Consider the following 6,007-nt stretch of genomic DNA (forward strand, 5'->3'; position numbering starts at 1 on the left):
TAGCCGCATATGTTAATCGTTAACTGTTTTCTGTAAGCTTTATTCGCACATCTTCGTGTGAACGTCCTCAGCACTGAATATTTGTTCTTGACTACTCTGATACGCTATAATTTGTACTCTGTCACTCATGCTAAGCAAAATAATTTCCTAAATTATTTAACATTCCTTGTAAAACACAAAGTCGTAGTTGCTATCGCAGCGCCACCCTGGATGTGAAACGAAGTCATGGAATACCGATGCGCACATATACAGATGGCAGTAGTGTCGCGTACACAAAGTATAAAAGGTCAGTGTACTGACAGATCTGTCATTTGTACTCAGGAATAGTAGGTGGAGGTAGACACATGGAACATTCATTTTGAAAATCATTGGGGAATTCAATATTCTGAGATACACAGTGTAAACCGTGTGCCGAGAATACCACATTTCAGGCATTACCTCTCATTGTGAACGTCTCTGTGCCAAATAGCCTTCACTTAACGACCGAGAGCAGCGGCGTTTGCGAAGATTTGTGAATTCTAACAGATAAGCAATATTAGGTGAAGTAATCGTAGAAATCAGTGTGGAACGTACGACGAGCATATTCGTTAGGACAGTGAGGCGAAATAAGGCGTTAAAGAGCTACAGCAGCAGGCGATCGGCCGAGCGGTTCTAGGCGCTTCAGTCTGGAACCGCGCGACCGCCACGGTCACAAGTTCGAATCCTGCCTTGGGCATGATTATGTGTGGTGTCATTAGGTTAGTTAGGTTTAAATATTTCTAAGGGACTGATGACCTCAGATGTTAAGTGCTCAGAGCCATTTGATAGATATGAACCAGCTGACGACCAACGGGACTGCCTTTTCTAACGGCACGACATCGCCCACAGTGCTTCTCCTGGGGCTCATGACCGTACCGGTTGTACGCTAGATGACTGAAAAACCGTGGCCTATTCAGATGAGTCCCGATTTCAGTTGGTAAGAGCTGATTGTTGGGTTCGAGTCTGGGGGAGGCAAAATATTTTCCTAGATAATTTAACATTCCTTATAACACCCACAGTCATAGATGCTACCGCAGCGTTACACTGAATGTGAAAGAAAATCATGGAATACCGATACCGAGGTTGTGAACAAGGCACTGTGCCAGCTTGTGATGGTTCCATAGCGGTGTATGATGTGTTTACATGGGATGGACTGTTTCCTCCGGTCCACCTGAACCGATCATTGACTGTAAATGGCTATGTATAGCTACTTGGAGGCCATTTGCAGTCATTCATGCTCTTCATGTTCCCAAACAAGAATGAAATTTTTATGGCAGGTCATATTTGTTAGCTACTGGTTTGAAGAACATTCTGGACAATTTGAGCGAATGATTTGACCGTCCTGACCCTACATAAATCCCATCGAACATTTAAGGGGCATAATCGAGAGGTTATATCGTGCACAAAATCCTGCACTGCCAACCGTTTCTCAGTTATGGACTGCCGCAGAGGGTGCATGCCTCGATATTTCTGGAGGGGGCTTCCAACGACTTGTTGTATCCTTAGCATGTCGAGTTGCTGCACTACACCAGGCAAAAAGAGGTCTGACACTATATTAGGAGACGTCCCATGACTTTTGTCAAGTCATTATATGACCATCCGTATCTTCCTCTACGTTAACTCAGCCGTCTCGATGTTCATACTATAATCAGTCAACACTAAATTGAAGACAAAACAAACCAGATCAGCTGAAACAGTCGTCCCGTCCTTGTGCATACGAAACCGGCATTCAGTGATTCAGAAACTATTAATTGTTTCTTCTCAGGCAATGTTAAGAATCTCTTTGCAAATTTCATCGACATGTTTTTGAAGTACGAAAATGGCTCCATTGTCAAGGCAAGTTGTATGTCATTTCGGATGAAGTGCAAGGACGGAAAGTTAGTTACGAAGCATATAATTCGCCATGAAATACGGAGTAAATTAACGATGTATGGCGTCAAAGCGGAGTACATCACAGCTTTCTCACAAAGAGTAGTCACATTCGTTAAACGTTAACAGTTTACTGTGGGAGGGATTTCAATACTTTACGGTCTCCTACTTAAACTTCTTATATATAAATTTCAGTTTAAGAAACGTTCTTTTGAAGATGCCTAAGCTCAAATACGTTGGAATGCTTTTCATTAGCTGCGCAGAAGGAAATCTGTGACTGGCTGCCAGCTGGTGACTGTCAATAGTCTTCCCGCTCACCAACACAAAGGAAGGAAGAGTTGCATGTCACATATCGTCGGCGACGAGGACATTAAAACCGGAACACTCGTTCGGCTTATATACGGATGGAGTACGAAATCGGACATATCATTCTGAGAGGAATCACCCCAGCATTTGCATTAAGTTATTTTAGAGAAACCACGTAAAACATAAATCCGGATTTTCGGACGGGGATTTCTATCGCTGTCTTCCAGATTGCGAGTCTTGTGTCTCTTCTCACCAACGCAACTGGAGGAGTGGATCACTTTTTACACTATCTAAAGTATCAGGACACCTAGTAGGGGACATTAATATGGGGTATGTCCACCCTTCGCCGTTACGACAGTTTCAACTCTGCTGAGGACAATTTCGGTAAGGTACCCGAATGTCTCTGTTTGAATGACTTCTCATTTTTCGGGAACAGCCGAAACCAGAGAAAGCAGCTATATAGAGATGTGAAATATTGGGCTCTGGAGCGACGTCGATGTTCTAACTCATCTCAACGTTTTAGAAATGTCGTTGTCTACGGGGTGCGTTGTCACGCTGATGTGAGAAAAACGAACACCTAAACCTTTCTGTTCGAGCTCTGATTTCTCTTATTTTATTTTGATGATCATTCCTAGCTATGTAGGTTGGGCTCAACAAAATATTTTCGCATTCGGAAGAGAAAGTTGGTGACTGAAGTTTCGTAAAAAGGTCTCGCCGCGACGAAAAACGTCTATGCTGTAATGACTTCCATCCCAACTCGTGTATTATATCTGCCACACTCTCTCCCCTATAACGTGATAATACAAAACGAGCTGCCCTTTTTTGCACCCTTTCGATGTCCTCCTTCAATCCCACCTGGTAAGGATCCCACACCGCGCAGCAGTATTCTAACAGAGGACGAACGAGTGTAGTGTAAGCTGTCTCTTTAGTGGACTTGTTGCATCTTCTAAGTGTCCTGCCAATGAAACGCAACCTATTGATTATAAGGTTACTGCCTTAATGTTTACGTCCTTGCAACTCAAAGGAATTTCTCTATTACATTGTACAGTTCTAAATTTGGAGACCGAGGTATATTGTGCATGACTGTCACCAAATGAGTTAGTTTCAGCTACCGGAAATCGCCTCATTCGATTAAAGACACTTGAGATCAGTTGTTTCCGTTATCGGACGGATGACTTTGTATATATTTATCAGATTTCTTTTATCGAGTATGGATGTGGAATTTGCCAAGGTCAGGCTACATGTGATGCCCGAAGCTTTTGACTGTATAAAACCGCTACACATCGCGTCTTTGGCACTGGTGACCACAATGAAGTGCACTTTAGCACTTTAGTTGTAATTCTGTTTCTGGCTTCTGCGTTGGTGAGTATCAAGTAAAATACCTTGATTCTAGCCATTCTTTGAGCTGTAACAAAAAGCTAATAGCAAGTGGATATTATTTCATGGGCATCATAATTTTACAGTAAACTGTTTTCTCATAGCCCACTGCTGTTATGGATAAAAAGCACTGAGTTCGAAACTAATGTACTTGTCGCTCAAGTGCCAGTAACTCGAATACAGCCACTTACAGTAGATCCTTAAAGGAAGAGACACATTATAACTATTTTTTTTAAATGCCATTATTTTGAAACTATATGAAAATATGTACTACCAAGATTGTTGCACTCGGACCGTTACTACTAACGGACCTTACTAGACGCAACTCATACAGATTATTTTCGTCGCTGCAGTTTATTGTTCGATGTACAAAATTGTTAAGGCTTTCGTGGCCACTTGTTGACAGACTGCCTGTCGGCTCCTGTCTCGGGTTCTTCAGCCGACGTTTGTCTGATGATTTTTCTGACGATTCGCCGGCGCGAGTGGCTGGCATTGTCAGAGCTTCACACTCCATTGCCGGTCGTGGACTGCAGTCGATCTCGCGGCCGCAGATTGCATGTACCTTGCGTACCAACATTCAAGGGCTTTTCTGTGGTCATTTCTATTGTGGTTCTCCTCTTACTATGGGCGTTCACTACAGTACAGTAGTACGGGATCTGTTCACTTTGAGGCTTTCTTCGTTGTTATTGAAGCTATTCTCATGCTTGTGTATTTCTATAGCTTCTCTGAACAAGTAGGTGCGATAGCTCTTCTCTACAGCCAGAACTTTCATGTCAGCGAATTTTACTGTGTGGTCGGCTTCACACAGCGCGTGCTCTCCCACGGCCGATTTCTCCACCTGTTCCAACCTGAAATGCCGCTTATATTCTGTGATGCATTACAGTCATAATTGGAACGGAGAAAAAAGAGTCGACGTACAGTGCCGGCTGAGAGATCTGCGGAGGTTGTTTAGCCACTTAATCGGAAAGTTTTTATGCTTTATATTTCGTGTGTGTTTAGTGTGGTGCCACGATTCTCTTGCATGATGGTGCGAGAAGGGCTAGGGTGCTGGCACATAGCCCACCATTCTCTAAATGCACGAAGGGGGGCCGTCAGATTTAACGTCCTCATTCTAGTGACGGATGACCACCAGTCACCATAAAGAATTCCATATGGATTCATTTTATGTCAGGTTGCGAATTAACTCCATGCAAATGATGTAAAGTGGTGATCATGAACTTTATGGCACCACTGGTGAAAAAACAGAGCTGAAAATTCACCTAGAATTCGGACCACCTATTTCCCACTCGAGCACTACCACAGAACCATGCTTCAAAGACCTCATCTACGGAAGCAGTATCACGTACATAACTGTCGCTAACTGCTTCTTATAATTAACTTGCAGGGGAAAGTGTTGTTCCTGGATGATACTGTACGTGGGAACACATGATGTTCCCAGGTCGGTGTTTCGATCAAGTGGCTGATTCTAGAACCACATCAATGAATGCGCACAAGAACCAGCAATAAGCAGTTTCCAGCTTTTTCGACAGTTTTTGTTGTTGTGAGACATGAGAGTTCGCGTCACGTGTAGTACGCATTTGAATGCTTTATAATATATTAAAGCTTTTTAGAAGTTGCTGTTAACTCGTCAGTGACAGACCTTCATCGAGAGCAAAATTCAGTATACTTTGAAAATTAGTTATGTAACCTAACTTCCTGGCGGGTTGGAGACTCGAACTCGGGACCTTTGCGTTTGGTGAGAAAGTGCTTTACCGACTAAGCTACAGAAGGACGACTCAGGATCTGTTCTCACGGTCTTATGTCCACCAGAAGTGCCAGTATTGCAAGTTTTTCAGAAGTGCTTCTTTGGCGTTTGGAATTTTGGAGATGACGTACTGACGGAAGTAATCCTGTGATGACGGGTCCTGAATTTTGCTTTTGTGTCTCAGTCCGTAGAGCACTTGCCCACGAAAGACAAAGGTTCAGAGTTCGGGTCTAGCGTGGTACATAGTTTTAATCTGCCAGCAAGTTTCATATCGGTGCATACATGGCTGCTGAGTGAAAATTTCATTCTCGTTACAAAACGTGTGGATGGTTAAGCCATACTTCATCGGGTGTGTACCTTCTCGTACCTTGAAACGGAAGAACTTCTTCTCCTACTCTGTAACATATGACATTTGCGGATGAACTGAGTTTCGTTAATGTCTTAAAAGTTTTCCTGTCTTGAAAACTGAAGTTTGTAGGGATTTCTATTTCAAAATGCTTTTAACTTGTACCTCATTTTTCATAATACTTCTTAATTCGATTTCAAGTATTGATTATTGGTGTGCAATCAAGAAGTAATGTAATGAATACACTATTAGATGTAGAACTAACAAGATTTTCTCGACTGTAGCATTTTTAAATTATGTCAGATTATTTGCTCCTAAGTACATGAAAATTATGTACCTTGAAACAG

Source organism: Schistocerca gregaria, chromosome 2, assembly GCF_023897955.1.
Source record: "Schistocerca gregaria isolate iqSchGreg1 chromosome 2, iqSchGreg1.2, whole genome shotgun sequence".
Taxonomy (NCBI): domain Eukaryota; kingdom Metazoa; phylum Arthropoda; class Insecta; order Orthoptera; family Acrididae; genus Schistocerca; species Schistocerca gregaria.